The following is a 21122-nucleotide window of genomic DNA, read 5'->3' on the forward strand; positions in this document are numbered from 1 at the left end:
CGCTCTCTGGCCATCTCTCCTACTTACATACGTATACTTATGTATATCTCGCTTTTTAAACCAAGTATTCCCAATCACCAGTCCTTTTTCAGCTTATAAATCTACAAGCTCTTCACCATTTCCATTTACAACACTGAACACCCCATGTATACCAATTATTCCCTCAACTGCCACATTACTCACCTTTGCATTCAAATCACCCATCACTATAACCCGGTCTCGTGCATCAAAACCACTAACACACTCATTCAGCTGCTCCCAAAACACTTGCCTCTCATGATCTTTCTTCTCATGCCCAAGTGCATATGCACCAATAATCACCCATCTCTCTCCATCAACTTTCAGTTTTACCCATATTAATCGAGAATTTACTTCCTTACATTCTATCACATACTCCCACAACTCCTGTTTCAGGAGTCCTGCTACTCCTTCCCTTGCTCTTGTCCACTCACTAACCCCTGACTTTCCTCATAAGACATTCCCAAACCACTCTTCCCCTTTACCCTTGAACTTCGTTTCACTCAGAGCCAAAACATCCAGGTTCCTTTCCTCAAACATACTACCTATCTCTCCTTTTTTCACATCTTGGTTACATCCACACACATTTAGACACCCCAGTCTGAGCCTTCGAGGAGGATGAGCACTTTTTATTTCCACACATCTCTCTTACCCTTACATTACTTACTCGATCAAACCACCTCACACCACACATTGTCCTCAAACATCTCATTTCCAGCACATCCACCCTCCTGCGCACAATTCTATCCATAGCCCACGCCTCGCAACCATACAACATTGTTGGAACCACTATTCCTTCAAACATACCCATTTTCGCTTTCCGAGATAATGTTCTCGACTTCCACACATTCTTCAAGGCTTCCAGGATTTTCGCCCCCTCCCCCACCCTATGATTCACTTCCGCTTCCATGGTTCCATCCGCTGCCAGATCCACTCACAGATTTCTAAAACACTTCACTTCCTCCAGTTTTTCTCCATTCAAACTTATCTCCCAATTGACTTGACCCTCAACCCTACTGTACCTAATAACCTTGCTCTTATTCACATTTACTCTTAACTTTCGTCTTTCACACACTTTACCAAACTCAGTCACCAACTTCTGCAGTTTCTCACATGAATCAGCCACCAGCGCTGTATCATCAGCGAACAACAACTGACTCACTTCCCAAGCTCTCTCATCCACAACAGACTTCATACTTGCCCCTCTTTCCAAAACTCTTGCATTCACCTCCCTAACAACCCCATCCATAAACAAATTAAACAACCATGGAGACATCACACACCCCTGCCGCAAACCTACATTCACTGAGAACCAATCACTTTCCTCTCTTCCTACACGTACACATGCCTTACATCCTCGATAAAAACTTTTCACTGCTTCTAACAACTTACCTCCCACACCATATATTCTTAATACCTTCTACAGAGCATCTCTATCAACTCTATCATATGCCTTCTCCAGATCCATAAATGCTACATACAAATCCATTTGCTTTTCTAAGTATTTCTCACATACATTCTTCAAAGCAAACACCTGATCCACACATCCTCTACCACTTCTGAAACCACACTGCTCTTCCCCAATCTAATGCTCTGTACATGCCTTCACCCTCTCAATCAATACCCTCCCATATAATTTACCAGGAATACTCACAAACTTATACCTCTGTAATTTGAGCACTCACTCTTATCCCCTTTGCCTTTGTACAATGGCACTATGCACGCATTCCGCCAATCCTCAGGCATCTCACCATGAATCATCCATACATTAAATAACCTTACCAACCAGTCAGCAATACAGTCACCCCCCTTTCTTTATAGATTCCACTGCAATACCATCCAAACCTGCTGCCTTGCCGGCTTTCATCTTCCGCAAAGCTTTTGCTACCTCTTCTCACCTCTTCTACCCCTCTCACTTTGCACACCACTTCGACCAAAACACCCTATATCTGCCACTTTATCATCAAACACATTCAACAAACCTTCAAAATACTCACGCCATCTCCTTCTCACATCACCACTACTTGTTATCACCTCCCCATTAGCGCCCTTCACTGAAGTTCCCATTTGCTCCCTTGTCTTACGCACTTTATTTACCTCATTCCAGAGCATCTTTTTATTCTCCCTAAAATTTAATGATCCTCTCTCTCCCCAACTCTCATTTGCCCTCTTTTTCACCTCTTGCACCTTTCTCTTGACCTCCTGTCTCTTTCTTCTATACATCTCCCACTCAATTGCATTTTTTCCCTGCAAAAATCGTCCAAATGCCTCTCTCTTCTCTTTCACTAATAATCTTACTTATTCATCCCACCACTCACTACCCTTTCTAATCAACCCACCTCCCACGCTTCTCATGCCACAAGCATCTTTTGCGCACTCCATCACTGATTCCCTAAATACATCCCATTCCTCCCCCACTCCCCTTACTTCCATTGTTCTCACCTTTTTCCATTCTGTACTCAGTCTCTCCTGGTACTTCCTCACACAAGTCTCCTTCCCAAGCTCACTTACTCTCACCACCCTCTTCACCCCAACATTCACTCTTCTTTTCTGAAAACCCATACAAATCTTCACCCTATTCTCCACAATATAATGATCAGACATCCCTCCAGTTGCACCTCTCAGCACATTAACATCCAAAAGTCTCTCTTTCGCGCGCCAGCCAATAAACACGTAATCCAATAACGCTCTCTGGCCATCTCTCCTACTTACATACGCATACTTATGTATATCTCGCTTTTTAAACCAGGTATTCCCAATCACCAGTCCTTTTTCAGCACATAAATCTACAAGCTCTTCACCATTTCCATTTACAACACTGAACACCCCATGTATAACAATTATTCCCTCAACTGCCACATTGCTCACCTTTGCATTCAAATCACCCATCACTATAACCCGGTCTTGTACATCAAAACCACTAACACACTCATTCAGCTGCTCCCAAAGCACTTGCCTCTCATGATCTTTCTTCTCATGCCCAGGTGCATATGCACCAATAATCACCCATCTCTCTCCATCAACTTTCAGTTTTACCCATATTAATCGAGAATTTACTTTCTTATACTCTATCACATACTCCCACAACTCCTGTTTCAGGAGTACTGCTACTCCTTCCCTTGCTCTTGTCCTCTCACTAGCCCATGACTTTACTCCCAAGACATTCCCAAACCACTCTTCCCCTTTACCTTTGAGCTTCGTTTCACTCAGAGCCATAACATCCAGGTTCCTTTCCTCAAACATACTACCGATCTCTCCTTTTTTCACATCTTGGTTACATCCACACACATTTAGACACCCCAATCTGAGTCTACGAGGAGGATGAGCACTCCCCGCGTGACTCCTTCTGTTTCCCATTTTTAGAAAGTTAAAATACAAGGAGGGGAGGATTTCCGGCCCCCCGCCCCCGTCCCCTCTAGTCGCCTTCTACGACACGTGAGGAATATATAGTGGTAGAGGATGTGTGGATCAGGTGTTTGCTTTGAAGAATGTATGTGAGAAATACTTAGAAAAGCAAATGGATTTGTATGTAGCATTTATGGATCTGGAGAAGGCATATGATAGAGTTGATAGAGATGCTCTGTGGAAGGTATTAAGAATATATGGTGTGGGAGGAAAGTTGTTAGAAGCAGTGAAAAGTTTTTATTGAGGATGTAAGGCATGTGTACGTGTAGGAAGAGAGGAAAGTGATTGGTTCTCAGTGAATGTAGGTTTGCGGCAGGGGTGTGTGATGTCTCCATGGTTGTTTAATTTGTTTATGGATGGGGTTGTTAGGGAGGTAAATGCAAGAGTTTTGGAAAGAGGGGCAAGTATGAAGTCTGTTGGGGATGAGAGAGTTTGGGAAGTGAGTCAGTTGTTGTTCGCTGATGATACAGCGCTGGTGGCTGATTCATGTGAGAAACTGCAGAAGCTGGTGACTGAGTTTGGTAAAGTGTGTGGAAGAAGAAAGTTAAGAGTAAATGTGAATAAGAGCAAGGTTATTAGGTACAGTAGGGTTGAGGGTCAAGTCAATTGGGAGGTGAGTTTGAATGGAGAAAAACTGGAGGAAGTGAAGTGTTTTAGATATCTGGGAGTGGATCTGGCAGCGGATGGAACCATGGAAGCGGAAGTGGATCATAGGGTGGGGGAGGGGGCGAAAATTCTGGGGGCCTTGAAGAATGTGTGGAAGTCGAGAACATTATCTCGGAAAGCAAAAATGAGTATGTTTGAAGGAATAGTGGTTCCAACAATGTTGTATGGTTGCGAGGCGTGGGCTATGGATAGAGTTGTGCGCAGGAGGATGGATGTGCTGGAAATGAGATGTTTGAGGACAATGTGTGGTGTGAGGTGGTTTGATCGAGTGAGTAACGTAAGGGTAAGAGAGATGTGTGGAAATAAAAAGAGCGTGGTTGAGAGAGCAGAAGAGGGTGTTTTGAAGTGGTTTGGGCACATGGAGAGAATGAGTGAGGAAAGATTGACCAAGAGGATATATGTGTCGGAGGTGGAGGGAACGAGGAGAAGAGGGAGACCAAATTGGAGGTGGAAAGATGGAGTGAAAAAGATTTTGTGTGATCGGGGCCTGAACATGCAGGAGGGTGAAAGGAGGGCAAGGAATAGAGTGAATTGGAGCGATGTGGTATACCGGGGTTGACGTGCTGTCAGTGGATTGAATCAAGGCATGTGAAGCGTCTGGGGTAAACCATGGAAAGCTGTGTAGGTATGTATATTTGCGTGTGTGGACGTGTATGTATATACATGTGTATGGGGGTGGGTTGGGCCATTTCTTTCGTCTGTTTCCTTGCACTACCTCGCAAACGCGGGAGACAGCGACAAAGTATAATGATAATAATATATATATATATATATATATATATATATATATATATATATATATATATATATATATATATATATATATATATATATATATATATATATATATATATATCTGTCTATCTGTTTATCTATCTATCTCTTTATCTTTCTATCTACCTCTCTCTTTCTCTACCCTATCAATTGATATATCTATTTATCTGTATATCGAGCTATCTATCTACCTATCCAGTTATCTATCTATTTATATCTCATTTTTCAGAAAGCTGTCTGTCTATCTGTCCATCTATCTATCTATCTATCTATCTATCTATCTACCTCTCTTTTTCCCTACCCCATCAATTGATATAGCTATTTATCTATATATCGAGCTGTCTATCTACCTATCCAGCTATCTATCTATTTATATCTTATTTTCCAGAAAGCTAACACTACCGTGTCTTTTGTTTGTATGTTTGCATTGGACAGTTAATATATAAACTTATATATACTATTGTAGGGTATGGGCAGACAGTGAGTGATGTACTTGTATAAAGTACGTGTGGACTGTGAGAAGAGAGATAAGTAGAGGAACTGAGCAAATCATGACGTCTCAATATGTATGTGTTCTTCCTACCATACCTATCATATCTGTGTTCCTTTCACCAGATGTTCCACAAAATATATAGTGGAGTGTGTAGGGTGGAGAGAGTGAGTGTCTGTGGACTGATTTCCAACAACACAAGCGTGATTGATGAGGAAAATTGAGACAGCTACCTGTACCAGAGAGGGAAAGTTGTCAGACGTTAGCTCACTAGATCGTTGTCAAAACTCATACGATAACCCAGTAAGAAGTGATCTCCTTAGAATGTAATTGCCTACAACGTGCTACCGATACTTCTATATGACTAATGTTTGTGTGTTACGAAAGGATTATTTTACACTCGGATTATCCTATCATAATCTTGTGTGTATCAATATGTCAGAAGGTGAACCGTCTAAAGACTTTCTCCGACATTTGGTATAACTCAGTAACAAGTATCGTACACAAAATCAATGGAATTGTATTAAAGATATCACCCATCACCTATCTGTATCATACTTTTATCCGATTATTTTCATAGCAAACAACGAATAAAAGTTATAATCCATTTTGTATTTTTCTGCTTACAACTTCTTTTTCCACCGTTACGAATACAATTATTCTATTGTTGTAAAATCATTATACAAGTATCACCCGAACAGGGACTTGAACCCTGGACCCTTAGGTTAAAAGCCTAATGCTCTACCGACTGAGCTATCCGGGCTTCTGATGATGCTCTTATTGACTGTCTAGTGGTACAACCTGCATCAACCACGATTCTCACCCTTACTGACACCGCCGCGCCGCAGCAGCAGCAGCAAAAGCCAGGGCCATCTGCTCTACCACCACTACCACCACCACCTCCAACACCACACACTACCGTACCTACGCCACTAGTACCATCATAACCGAAAGTATAGTTTTCGAAGTCGCAACGAAAAGATTTACCAGGAATTATTCAATACCCACGACAATAAAAAAGTAATTCATATAACATTTCTGGAGTGCCACATAACATTCGACCAAGTCACTAACGTTGAATTGATGCATAAAGTCCAGGCCTTGGTGATTACTGGCTGCAGATGAAATCATGCAAGAGTCTTCTGAAGTGATACGAGGGAAAGACTCGTAGTTCTCCGTCTTCACCCGTTACTAGTAGTTTCCCTCACTGATTCCTACTGAGGCGTACTCTTTTCAACATTTATATTAACGATATTGACGTAGGGCTAGGTAACATTGTAGCCAAAGTTCCATATTACACATAGGTCGGCAATGCCATTTTGACAAAAGAAAGTAGGCTAAGATTACAGGAGTATCTACATAAAATTGTCGAAGTCTAAAAAATGGAAAATGCCATTTAACGTCAATAAATGTCAGCTGCTAAAAGAAAGAAACCGCAACAAATATATCACTTATGAAATGATGGGCCACAAGAAAAAGGACGCTCCTAATGTGGGAAACCTATAGGTTTCTGTCTCCACCATCTTCAAGTTCTCTAAGCTGTCTAATCAAGCTGCCAAGAGAACAAATACGAAAATATGATTTATTAACGCAACCTTTACATTCAAAGCAAGTATGTGATATGTCACAATAACTGTTTAAAGGTTAGACCAAATACCGAATATACAATTCAGTTTCGGGCCTTCCACTTAGAAAAGGATATTCTTAGATTGAAAGTAGCTCAGCGAAGAGCAATTACATTGACTCCATCTTTGCTTAGTAAACGATATGAGAAGAGGTTACTGGAATTGATGTTTTTCCTAAGCAATGGGCGTCTCCGTGTCAAATTTCTATTGTTTTAGAAATGCTTAAAGGATTAACAACGTCAATAATCAAAATATCTTTAAAGTAGAGCCAACATTACCAACGACAGGAAATGGGTAAAACTTAGTGATCACAGGTTTAATCTAATACGTATGAAATACTTTTCAATATTTACCAGACACATTACTAATGCATGGAATAAGCTCTCAGACAAATCTTCCCCAGACCAACTCCCATAATATCTTCAGAATTAGACTAAGTAATCACTTGTCACTCTGGTTTTGAATGACTTATTTCATCATTCATGATAACGCTATAGTGCGTCATGCTACCTTCTCAACCACTAATATCTCCCTGGCCGTACTTCAGTATCAGATCAACATTGACTGACCTATGTCTCCTGCTTTAAAAGCCAAGTAAGAAACATAGTACCATTCATCGACATCAGGTATGATTTAGGCATGGTGAGTCGAGAGGTTGAAGCTCAAATTTATCCTTTCTACTGTGTTTATAACAAAAATTTTAATAGACGCATGTTATTGATAACGTGATGAATAACGTACTCATGTTCAATCTACCTCAAGACTTTCCTATGAACATTTGGTTCATAAATATTCATCATGTAAGGTAAGTTCTTACACCTTTCCAATCTAGCGTGAGCCGGATAAATTCCAAGATGGGGAAATATCCTTTGCTTTGCCATAGTTTTCCTCCACTTTTTTATGGGTTATTCTTTATGTACTGCTAAGGACAACCCCCTTACCTTCAACCTTCGTTATATGTGATATGTGTCTTCTTTAACCTCTCTCTCTCTCTCCTCTCTCTCTCTCTCTCTCTCTCTCTCTCTCTCTCTCTCTCTCTCTCTCTCTCTCTCTCTCTCTCTCTCTCTCTCTCTCTCTCTCTCTCTCTCTCTCTCTCTCTCTCTCTCTCTCTCTCTCTCTCATCTACCTATTTTTATATCTATCGACCTATCTATCTACCTATCCAGCTATCTATTTGTATTTCATCTTGGAGTAAGCTAGCACTACCGTGTCTTTAGTTTTTATGCTAGTATTGGACAATGGATATATAAACTTCTATATACTAATTGTAGGGTATGGGTAGACACTGAGTGATATACTTGTATAAAGTAAGTGTGGAGTGTGAGCAGAAAGATAAGTGGAGGAACTGAGAAAATCATGACGTCTCAATATGTATGTGTTCTTCCCACCATGCCTAACATATCTGTGTTCTTTTTACCAGATGTTCCTCAAACTATGAAGTGAAGTGTGTGTAGTGGAGTGTGATAGATACGGAAAATTAAGACAACTAACTGCACCAGAGAGGGAAAGTAGACAGACGTTAGCTCTCTAGATCTCTGTCAAAACCCATATGATAACCCAGGAGGAAGTAATGTCCCTAGAATATGGTTGCCTACAACGTGCTACCGATACTTCTATATGATTACTGTTTGTTTGTTACGAAAGCATTGTTTTACACTCGGATTATCCTATCTCTTAATCTTGTGTGTGTCAGTATGTTCAGAAGGTGAACCGTCTAAAAACTTTCTCCGACGATTTTCGGCATTTGGCATAATTCAGGAACAACAATTATACACAAAATCAATGGAATTTCATTAAAAATATCAAGCATCACCTATCTGTGTCATACTTTTTACAGATTATTTTCATAACAAACAACAACAAAGGCTATAATCCATTTTGTATTTTTGTGCTTACATCTACTTTTTCCACCGTAACAAATACATTTTTTTTTTTTTGTACAATCCTTAACAGGACAGACTTTCTACTAATAAGCTCAATTTCCTGTTGGCCTTAGTTATACAAGTATCGCCCGAACAGGGATTTGAACCCTGGACCCTTAGGTTAAAAGCCTAATGCTCTACCGACTGAGCTATCCGGGCTTCTGATGATGTTGTTATTGACTGTCCAGTGGGACAACCAGCATCAACCACGATTCTCGCCCTTACTGACACCGCCGCGCCGCCACAGGAGCAACAATAGCCAGGGCCATCTCCTCTATCACCACCTCCAACACCACACACTACCGTACCTACGCCATTAGTAACATCACAACCAAAAGTATCGTTTTTGAAGACGCAGATTATGCCTCACAACCTACATTAAGGTTCACCAGGAATTATTGAATACCCACAACAATAAACAAGTAATTGAGAGAACATTTCTGGAGTGCCACATAACATTCGATAAAGTCCGCAACGTTGAATTGATGCATAAGGTCCAGGCCTTGGTGATTACTTGCTACAGATGAAATTATACAGGAGTCTTCTTACGTGATAGGAGGTAAAGATTCGTAAGGAATGGGGAATATTCACCGTCTTCACCTGCTACTAGTAGTTTACCTCACTGATTCTTCCTTAGGCGGTCTCTTTTCATCATTTATATTAACGATATTAACGTAGGGCTAGGTAGCATTGTAGCTAAATTAGCATACAACACTAAGGTCGGCAATGCCATTTTAACAGAAGAAAGTAGGCTAAGATTACAAGAGTATCTACATAAAATTGTCGAATAGTGTAAAAAAAAAAAAAAAAAAAAAAAATGCCATTCAACGACAATGAATGTCAGCTGCTAAAAGAAAGTAATCGCAACAAATATTTCAATAATGAAATGATGAGCCACAAGAAAAACATCGCTCTTAACTTGGGAAACCTATAGGTTTCTGTCTCCACCATCTTCAAGTTCTCTAAGCTGTCTAATCAAGCTGCCAAGAAAACAAATGAGAAATTACGGTTTATTAACGCAAACTTTACATACAAAGCAAGGATGTGATATGACACGATAAGTATTTACAGGTTAGACCAAATACCGAATGTTCAGCCCAGTTTCGGGCCTTCCACATAGAAAAGGATACTCTTAAATAGAAAGTACTTCAGCGAAGAGCAATTACATTGACTCCATCTTTGCGTAGAAAACGATATGAGAAGAGATTACTAGAACTGATATTTTCCATCAGCAATGATCGTCTCCAGGACAAATCATTAGTGTTTTAAACATGCTTAAAGGACTTAGAAACGTCAATAATCAAAATATCATTAAAGTGGAGCCAACATTACCAACGACAGGATGTGGGTAAAACTTAGAGATCACAGATTTAATCTAATACGTATGAAATACTTTTCAATATTTACCAGACACATTACTAATGCATGGAATAAGCTCTCAGACAAATGTTCCCCAGACCAACTCCCATAATATCTTCAGAATTAGGCTAAGTAATCACTTGTCACTCTGGTTTTGAATAATTCATTTCATCATTCATGATAACGCTATAGTGCGTCATGCTACCTTCTCAACCACTAATATCTCCCTGGCCGTACTTCAGGATCAGGCCAGCATTGACTGACCTATGTCTCCTGCTTTAATAGCCAAGTAAGAAATACTGTAGCATTCATCGACATCATGTATAATTTAGGCATACTAAGTCGAGAGGTTGGAGCTCAAATTTATCTTTTCTACTGTGTTTATAATAAAAAAATTCAAGAAATGCATGTTATTGATAACGTGATGCATAACGTATTCATTTTCAGTCTACCTCAAGACTTTCCTATGAACATTTGGTTCATAAATATTCATCCTGTAAGGTAAGTTCTTACCCGTTTCCCATCTGGCGTGTGCCGGATAAATTCTAGGATGGGGAGATAACCTTTGCTTTCCCATAGTTTTCCTCCACTACTTTGATGGGTTTTTGTTTAAATACTCCTGAGGACGACCCCCTCACCTTCAACCTTCGTTATATGTGATATATGTCATCATCAACACTCTCTCTCTCTCTCTCTCTCTCTCTCTCTCTCTCTCTCTCTCTCTCTCTCTCTCTCTCTCTCTCTCTCTCTCTCTCTCTCTCTCTCTCTCTCTCTCTCTCTCTCATCTATGTATTTTAATAGCTATTTGTCTGTCTATCGACTTATTTACCTACCTATCCAGCTATCTATCTATTTATATCTCATCTTGGCGTAAGCTAGCACCACTGTGTCTTTTGTTTTTATGCTTGCATTGGATAATGAATATATAAACCTCTATGTACTAATTGTAGGGCATGGGTAGACACTGAGTGATGTACTTGTATAAAGTACGTGTAGAGTGTAAGAAGAAAGTGGAGGAACTGAGCAAATCATGACGTCTCAATATGTATGAGTTCTTCCCACCATACCTAACATATCTGTGTTCTTTTCTCCAGATGTTGCTCAAACTATGAAGTGGAGTGTGTGTAGGGGAGTGTGATTGATGCGGAAAATTAAGACAACTAACTGTACCAGAGAGGGAAAATTGACAGACGTTAGCTCACTGGATCTCTGTCAAAACCCATACGATAACCCAGGAGGAAGTAATGTCCCTAGAATATGGTTGCCTACAACGTGCTACCGATACTTCTATATAATTACTGTTTGTTTGTTACGAAAGCATTGTTTTACACTCGGATTATCCTATCTCTTAATCTTGTGTGTGTCAGTATGTTCAGAAGGTGAACCGTCTAAAGACTTTCTCCGACGATTTTCAGTGTTTGGCATAATTCAGGAACAACAATTATACACAAAATCAATATAATTTTATTAAGAATATCACCCATCACCTATCTGTGTCATACTTTTTACAGATTATTTTCAAAGCAAACAATGACTAAAGGCTATAATCCATTTTGTATTTTTGTGCTTACATCTACTTTTTCCACCGTAACAAATACATTTTTTTTTTTTTTGTACAATCCTTAACAGGACAGACTTTCTACTAATAAGCTCAATTTGCTGTTGGCCTTAGTTATACAAGTATCGCCCGAACAGGGACTTGAACCCTGGACCCTTAGGTTAAAAGCCTAATGCTCTACCGACTGAGCTATCCGGGCTTCTGATGATGTTGTTATTGACTGTCCAGTGGTACAACCAGGATTAACCACGATTCTCGCCCTTACTGACACCGCCGCGCCGCAGCAGCAGAAGCCAGGGCCATCTCCTCTACCACCACTACCACCACAACCATACACTACCGTACCTACGCCACTAGTACCATCACAACCAAAAGTATAGTTTTAGAAGACGACGATTATGCGTCACAAGCCACTTGAGATTTACCAGGAATTATTCAATACCCACACAATAAAAACTAATTGATATATCATTTCTAGAGTGCCCACATAACATTCGACAAAGTCCCAACGTTGAATTGATGCATAAAGTCCAGGCCTTGGTGATTACTGGCTGCAAGATGAAATTCATGCAGGAGTCTTCTTAACGTGATAGAGGGAAAGACTCGTAGATTTCCGTCTTCACCCGTTACTAGTAGTTTCCCTCACTGATTCCTACTGAGGCGTACTCTTTTCAACATTTATATTAACGATATTGACGTAGGGCTAGGTACATTGTAGCCAAAGTTCCATATTACACATAGGTCGGCAATGCCATTTTGACAAAAGAAAGTAGGCTAAGATTACAGGAGTATCTACATAAAATTGTCGAAGTCTAAAAATGGAAAATGCCATTTAACGTCAATAAATGTCAGCTGCTAAAAGAAAGAAACCGCAACAAATATTTTCACTTATGAAATGATGGGCCACAAGAAAAGGACGCTCTAATGTGGGAAACCTATAGGTTTCTGTCTCCACCATCTTCAAGTTCTCTAAGCTGTCTAATCAAGCTGCCAAGAGAACAAATACGAAAATATGATTTATTAACGCAACCTTTACATTCAAAGCAAGTATGTGATATGTCACAATAACTGTTTAAAGGTTAGACCAAATACCGAATATACAATCAGTTTCGGGCCTTCCACTTAGAAAAGGATATTCTTAATTGAAAGTAGCTCAGCGAAGAGCAATTACATTGACTCCATCTTTGCTTAGTAAACGATATGAGAAGAGGTTACTGGAATTGATGTTTTTCCTAAGCAATGGGCGTCTCCGTGTCAAATTTCTATTGTTTTAGAAATGCTTAAAGGATTAACAACGTCAATAATCAAAATATCTTTAAAGTAGAGCCAACATTACCAACGACAGGAAATGGGTAAAACTTAGTGATCACAGGTTTAATCTAATACGTATGAAATACTTTTCAATATTTACCAGACACATTACTAATGCATGGAATAAGCTCTCAGACAAATCTTCCCCAGACCAACTCCCATAATATCTTCAGAATTAGACTAAGTAATCATTGTCACTCTGGTTTTGAATGACTTATTTCATCATTCATGATAACGCTATAGTGCGTCATGCTCCCTTCTCAACCACTAATATCTCCCTGGCCGTACTTCAGTATCAGATCAACATTGACTGACCTATGTCTCCTGCTTTAAAAGCCAAGTAAGAAACATTACCATTCATCGACATCAGGTATGATTTAGGCATGGTGAGTCGAGAGGTTGAAGCTCAAATTTATCCTTTCTACTGTGTTTATAACAAAAATTTTAATAGACGCATGTTATTGATAACGTGATGAATAACGTACTCATGTTCAATCTACCTCAAGACTTTCCTATGAACATTTGGTTCATAAATATTCATCATGTAAGGTAAGTTCTTACCCTTTTCCAATCTAGCGTGACCCGGGATAAATTCCAAGATGGGGAAATATCCTTTGCTTTGCCATAGTTTTCCTCCACTTTTTTATGGGTTATTCTTTATGTACTGCTAAGGACAACCCCCTTACCTTCAACCTTCGTTATATGTGATATGTGTCTTCTTTAACCTCTCTCTCTCTCTCCTTCTCTCTCTCTCTCTCTCTCTCTCTCTCTCTCTCCTCTCTCTCTCTCTCTCTCTCTCTTTTTCTCTCTCTCTCTCTCTCTCTCTCTTCTCTCCTTCTCTCTCTCTCTCTCTCTCTCATCTACCTATTTTTATATCTATCGACCTATCTATCTACCTATCCAGCTATCTATTTGTATTTCATCTTGGAGTAAGCTAGCACTACGTGTCTTTAGTTTTTATGCTAGTATTGGACAATGGATATATAAACTTCTATATACTAATTGTAGGGTATGGTAGACACTGAGTGATATACTTGTATAAAGTAAGTGTGGAGTGTGAGCAGAAAGATAAGTGGAGGAACTGAGAAAATCATGACGTCTCAATATGTATGTGTTCTTCCCACCATGCCTAACATATCTGTGTTCTTTTTACCAGATGTTCCTCAAACTATGAAGTGAAGTGTGTGTAGTGGAGTGTGATAGATACGGAAAATTAAGACAACTAACTGCACCAGAGAGGGAAAGTAGACAGACGTTAGCTCTCTAGATCTCTGTCAAAACCCATATGATAACCCAGGAGGAAGTAATGTCCCTAGAATATGGTTGCCTACAACGTGCTACCGATACTTCTATATGATTACTGTTTGTTTGTTACGAAAGCATTGTTTTACACTCGGATTATCCTATCTCTTAATCTTGTGTGTGTCAGTATGTTCAGAAGGTGAACCGTCTAAAAACTTTCTCCGACGATTTTCGGCATTTGGCATAATTCAGGAACAACAATTATACACAAAATCAATGGAATTTCATTAAAAAAATCAAGCATCACCTATCTGTGTCATACTTTTTACAGATTATTTTCATAACAAACAACAACAAAGGCTATAATCCATTTTGTATTTTTGTGCTTACATCTACTTTTTCCACCGTAACAAATACATTTTTTTTTTTTTGTACAATCCTTAACAGGACAGACTTTCTACTAATAAGCTCAATTTCCTGTTGGCCTTAGTTATACAAGTATCGCCCGAACAGGGATTTGAACCCTGGACCCTTAGGTTAAAAGCCTAATGCTCTACCGACTGAGCTATCCGGGCTTCTGATGATGTTGTTATTGACTGTCCAGTGGGACAACCAGCATCAACCACGATTCTCGCCCTTACTGACACCGCCGCGCCGCCACAGGAGCAACAATAGCCAGGGCCATCTCCTCTATCACCACCTCCAACACCACACACTACCGTACCTACGCCATTAGTAACATCACAACCAAAAGTATCGTTTTTGAAGACGCAGATTATGCCTCACAACCTACATTAAGGTTCACCAGGAATTATTGAATACCCACAACAATAAACAAGTAATTGAGAGAACATTTCTGGAGTGCCACATAACATTCGATAAAGTCCGCAACGTTGAATTGATGCATAAGGTCCAGGCCTTGGTGATTACTTGCTACAGATGAAATTATACAGGAGTCTTCTTACGTGATAGGAGGTAAAGATTCGTAAGGAATGGGGAATATTCACCGTCTTCACCTGCTACTAGTAGTTTACCTCACTGATTCTTCCTTAGGCGGTCTCTTTTCATCATTTATATTAACGATATTAACGTAGGGCTAGGTAGCATTGTAGCTAAATTAGCATACAACACTAAGGTCGGCAATGCCATTTTAACAGAAGAAAGTAGGCTAAGATTACAAGAGTATCTACATAAAATTGTCGAATAGTGTAAAAAAAAAAAAAAAAAAAAAATGCCATTCAACGACAATGAATGTCAGCTGCTAAAAGAAAGTAATCGCAACAAATATTTCAATAATGAAATGATGAGCCACAAGAAAAACATCGCTCTTAACTTGGGAAACCTATAGGTTTCTGTCTCCACCATCTTCAAGTTCTCTAAGCTGTCTAATCAAGCTGCCAAGAAAACAAATGAGAAATTACGGTTTATTAACGCAAACTTTACATACAAAGCAAGGATGTGATATGACACGATAAGTATTTACAGGTTAGACCAAATACCGAATGTTCAGCCCAGTTTCGGGCCTTCCACATAGAAAGGATACTCTTAAATAGAAAGTACTTCAGCGAAGAGCAATTACATTGACTCCATCTTTGCGTAGAAAACGATATGAGAAGAGATTACTAGAACTGATATTTTCCATCAGCAATGATCGTCTCCAGGACAAATCATTAGTGTTTTAAACATGCTTAAAGGACTTAGAAACGTCAATAATCAAAATATCATTAAAGTGGAGCCAACATTACCAACGACAGGATGTGGGTAAAACTTAGAGATCACAGATTTAATCTAATACGTATGAAATACTTTTCAATATTTACCAGACACATTACTAATGCATGGAATAAGCTCTCAGACAAATGTTCCCCAGACCAACTCCCATAATATCTTCAGAATTAGGCTAAGTAATCACTTGTCACTCTGGTTTTGAATAATTCATTTCATCATTCATGATAACGCTATAGTGCGTCATGCTACCTTCTCAACCACTAATATCTCCCTGGCCGTACTTCAGGATCAGGCCAGCATTGACTGACCTATGTCTCCTGCTTTAATAGCCAAGTAAGAAATACTGTAGCATTCATCGACATCATGTATAATTTAGGCATACTAAGTCGAGAGGTTGGAGCTCAAATTTATCTTTTCTACTGTGTTTATAATAAAAAAATTCAAGAAATGCATGTTATTGATAACGTGATGCATAACGTATTCATTTTCAGTCTACCTCAAGACTTTCCTATGAACATTTGGTTCATAAATATTCATCCTGTAAGGTAAGTTCTTACCCGTTTCCCATCTGGCGTGTGCCGGATAAATTCTAGGATGGGGAGATAACCTTTGCTTTCCCATAGTTTTCCTCCACTACTTTGATGGGTTTTTGTTTAAATACTCCTGAGGACGACCCCCTCACCTTCAACCTTCGTTATATGTGATATATGTCATCATCAACACTCTCTCTCTCTCTCTCTCTCTCTCTCTCTCTCTCTCTCTCTCTCTCTCTCTCTCTCTCTCTCTCTCTCTCTCTCTCTCTCTCTCTCTCTCTCTCTCTCTCTCATCTATGTATTTTAATAGCTATTTGTCTGTCTATCGACTTATTTACCTACCTATCCAGCTATCTATCTATTTATATCTCATCTTGGCGTAAGCTAGCACCACTGTGTCTTTTGTTTTTATGCTTGCATTGGATAATGAATATATAAACCTCTATGTACTAATTGTAGGGCATGGGTAGACACTGAGTGATGTACTTGTATAAAGTACGTGTAGAGTGTAAGAAGAAAGTGGAGGAACTGAGCAAATCATGACGTCTCAATATGTATGAGTTCTTCCCACCATACCTAACATATCTGTGTTCTTTTCTCCAGATGTTGCTCAAACTATGAAGTGGAGTGTGTGTAGGGGAGTGTGATTGATGCGGAAAATTAAGACAACTAACTGTACCAGAGAGGGAAAATTGACAGACGTTAGCTCACTGGATCTCTGTCAAAACCCATACGATAACCCAGGAGGAAGTAATGTCCCTAGAATATGGTTGCCTACAACGTGCTACCGATACTTCTATATAATTACTGTTTGTTTGTTACGAAAGCATTGTTTTACACTCGGATTATCCTATCTCTTAATCTTGTGTGTGTCAGTATGTTCAGAAGGTGAACCGTCTAAAGACTTTCTCCGACGATTTTCAGTGTTTGGCATAATTCAGGAACAACAATTATACACAAAATCAATATAATTTTATTAAGAATATCACCCATCACCTATCTGTGTCATACTTTTTACAGATTATTTTCAAAGCAAACAACGACTAAAGGCTATAATCCATTTTGTATTTTTGTGCTTACATCTACTTTTTCCACCGTAACAAATACATTTTTTTTTTTTTTTGTACAATCCTTAACAGGACAGACTTTCTACTAATAAGCTCAATTTGCTGTTGGCCTTAGTTATACAAGTATCGCCCGAACAGGGACTTGAACCCTGGACCCTTAGGTTAAAAGCCTAATGCTCTACCGACTGAGCTATCCGGGCTTCTGATGATGTTGTTATTGACTGTCCAGTGGTACAACCTGCATCAACCACGATTCTCGCCCTTACTGACACCGCCGCGCCGCAGCAGCAGAAGCCAGGGCCATCTCCTCTACCACCACTACCACCACAACCATACACTACCGTACCTACGCCACTAGTACCATCACAACCAAAAGTATAGTTTTAGAAGACGACGATTATGCGTCACAAGCCACTTGAGATTTACCAGGAATTATTCAATACCCACTACAATAAGAAACTAATTGATATATCATTTCTAGAGTCCCACATAACATGAGACAAAGTCCCCAACGTTGAATTGATGCATAAAGTCTAGGCCTTGGTGATTACTGGCTGCATAGGAAATTATACAGGAGTCTTCTTACGTGATAGGAGGCAAAGACTCTTAATGAATGGCGAACATTCACCACAAGCGTGATTGATGCGGAAATGCGTAAAATTAAGACAGCTACCTGTACCAGAGAGGGAAAGTTGACAGACGTTAGCTCACTAGATCGCTGTCAAACCCCATATGATAACCTAGGAGGAAGTAATATCCGTAGAATGTGATTGCCTACTACGTTCTGCGGGTATTTCTATATGATTACCTTTTGTGTGTTGCGAAAGCATTGTTTTACACTTGGATTATCCTATTTCTTAATCTTGTTTGTGTCAATGTGTTCAGAAGGTGAACCGTCTAAAGACTTTCTCCGACTATTTTCAGAATTTCGTATAACTCAGGAACAACAATTATACAAACAATCAATGGAATTGAATTCAAAATATCACCCATCATCTCTCTATATCATACTTTTTATTATTTTCATAACAAACAACAACTAAAGGTTATAATCAATTATATATTTTTTGGCTTACAACTACTCTCTCCACCGTGACAAATACAATTTTTCTTTTTTTTTTTTTTTGTAAAATCCTTAACAGGACAGACTTTCTACTAATAAGTTCAATTTCCTGTTGGCCTTAGTTATACAAGTATCGCCCGAACAGGGATTTGAACCCTGGACCCTTAGGTTAAAAGCCTAATGCTCTACCGACTGAGCTATCCGGGCTTCTGATGATGTTGTTATTGACCGTCGAGTGGTACAACCAGGATCAACCACGATTCTCGCCCTTGCTGACACCGCCGCGCCGCAGCAGCATCAGCAGAAGCCAGGGCCATCTTCTCTACCACCACTACCACCACCACCTCCAACACCACACACTACCGTACCTACGCCACTAGTACCATCACAACCAAAAGTATAGTATTAGAAGTCGCAGATTATGCCTTACAAGCCTCCTTGAGATTTACCAGAAATTTTTCAATACCCACGACAATAAAAAAGTAATTCGTATAACGTTTCTGGAGTGCCACATATCATTCGACAAAGTCCCAACGTTGAATTGATGCATAAAGTCCAGGCCTTGGTGATTACTGGCTGCAGATGGAATTATACAGGAGTCCTCTTACGTGATAGGAGGTAAAGACTCGTAATTAATGATGAATATTCACCGTCTTCACCCGTTACTAGCAACTTCCCTCACTGATTCTTACTTAGACGTACTCTTTTCCTCATCTATATTAACGATATTGACGTAGGGCTAGGTAACATTGTAGCCAAATTTGCATATAACACAAAAGTCGGCAATGCCATTTTAACAGAAGAAGTAGGCTAAGATTACAAGATTATCTACATGAAATTGTCGAAGAGTCTAAAAATGGAAAATGCCATTTGACGTCAATGAATGTCAGCTGCTAAAGGAAGGTAACCGCAATAAATATTTCAATTATGAAATGATGGGCCACAAGAAGAAGGACGCTCCTAATGTGGGGAAACCTATTGGTTTCAGTCTCCATCATCTTCAAGTTCTCTAAGCTGTCTAATCAAGCTGCTAAGAAAACAAATATGAAATTATGATTCTTTAACGCAAACTTTGCAAACAAAAGCAAGGATGTGATATGCCAAGATAACTATTCAAAGGTTAGACCAAATACCTAATATACAGTACAGTTTCAGGTCTTCCACTTAGAAAAGGATATTCTTAAGATGAAAGTAGCTCAGCAAAGAGCAATTACATTGCCTCCATCTTTGCTTAGCAAGCGATTTGAGAAGAAAATGCTAGAAATGATATTTTCCCTAAGCAATGGGCGTCTCCAGGACAAATCATTAGTGTTTTAGAAATGCTTAAAGGACTCAGCAAAGTCGATAATGAAAATGTCTTTACAGTGAAGCCAGCATTACCGACGATAGGAAATGGGTTAAAACTTAGAGGTCACAGAGTTAATCTGATACACATGAAATACTTTTCTTTTTTACCAGAGACAATACTGATATATGGAATAAGCTCTCAGACAAATGTTGTCTAGACCAACACCCATAATATTTATTTTTTTTTTATTATACTTTGTCGCTGTCTCCCGCGTTTGCGAGGTAGCGCAAGGAAACAGACGAAAGAAATGGCCCAACCCACCCCCATACACATGTATATATACGTCCACACACGCAAATATACATACCTACACAGCTTTCCATGGTTTACCCCAGACGCTTCACATGCCCTGATTCAATCCACCGACAGCACGTCAACCCCTGTATACCACATCGCTCCAATTCACTCTATTCCTTGCCCTCCTTTCACCCTCCTGCATGTTCAGGCCCCGATCACACAAAATCTTTTTCACTCCATCTTTCCACCTCCAATTTGGTCTCTCCCTTCTCCTCGTTCCCTCCACCTCCGACACATATATCCTCTTGGTCAATCTTTCCTCACTCATTCTCTCCATGTGACCAAACCATTTCAAAACACCCTCTTCTGCTCTCTCAACCACGCTCTTTTTATTTCCACACATCTCTCTTACCCTTACGTTACTTACTCAATCAAACCACCTCACACCACACATTGTCCTCAAACATCTCATTTCCAGCACATCCATCCTCCTGCGCACATCTCTATCCATAGCCCACGCCTCGCAACCATACAACATTGTTGGAACCACTATTCCTTCAAACATACCCATTTTTGCTTTCCGAGATAATGTTCTCGACTTCCACACATTTTTCAAGGCTCCCAAAATTTTCGCCCCCTCCCCCACCCTATGATCCACTTCCGCTTCCATGGTTCCATCCGCTGACAGGTCCACTCCCAGATATCTAAAACACTTCACTTCCTCCAGTTTTTCTCCATTCAAACTCACCTCCCAATTGACTTGACCCTCACCCCTA

General features: G+C 39.7%; 6 non-coding genes across 6 annotated transcripts; all 6 read right to left on the reverse strand.

Annotated features, from left to right (window-relative positions):
* Positions 1-6043: 6043 nt before the first annotated feature.
* Positions 6044-6116, reverse strand: TRNAK-UUU (transfer RNA lysine (anticodon UUU)). The gene has a single exon. It is a non-coding gene; the product is annotated as a tRNA-Lys (tRNA).
* A 2870-nt stretch (positions 6117-8986) lies between these two features.
* On the reverse strand, positions 8987-9059 carry TRNAK-UUU (transfer RNA lysine (anticodon UUU)). The gene has a single exon. It is a non-coding gene; the product is annotated as a tRNA-Lys (tRNA).
* Positions 9060-11943: 2884 nt separating this feature from the next.
* On the reverse strand, positions 11944-12016 carry TRNAK-UUU (transfer RNA lysine (anticodon UUU)). Its single transcript has one exon. It is a non-coding gene; the product is annotated as a tRNA-Lys (tRNA).
* A 2856-nt stretch (positions 12017-14872) lies between these two features.
* Positions 14873-14945, reverse strand: TRNAK-UUU (transfer RNA lysine (anticodon UUU)). The gene has a single exon. It is a non-coding gene; the product is annotated as a tRNA-Lys (tRNA).
* A 2880-nt stretch (positions 14946-17825) lies between these two features.
* Positions 17826-17898, reverse strand: TRNAK-UUU (transfer RNA lysine (anticodon UUU)). The gene has a single exon. It is a non-coding gene; the product is annotated as a tRNA-Lys (tRNA).
* A 997-nt stretch (positions 17899-18895) lies between these two features.
* Positions 18896-18968, reverse strand: TRNAK-UUU (transfer RNA lysine (anticodon UUU)). The gene has a single exon. It is a non-coding gene; the product is annotated as a tRNA-Lys (tRNA).
* Positions 18969-21122: the final 2154 nt, after the last annotated feature.

The sequence above is a fragment of the Panulirus ornatus genome, chromosome 4 (genome assembly GCF_036320965.1).
Source record: "Panulirus ornatus isolate Po-2019 chromosome 4, ASM3632096v1, whole genome shotgun sequence".
NCBI classification, from domain to species: domain Eukaryota; kingdom Metazoa; phylum Arthropoda; class Malacostraca; order Decapoda; family Palinuridae; genus Panulirus; species Panulirus ornatus.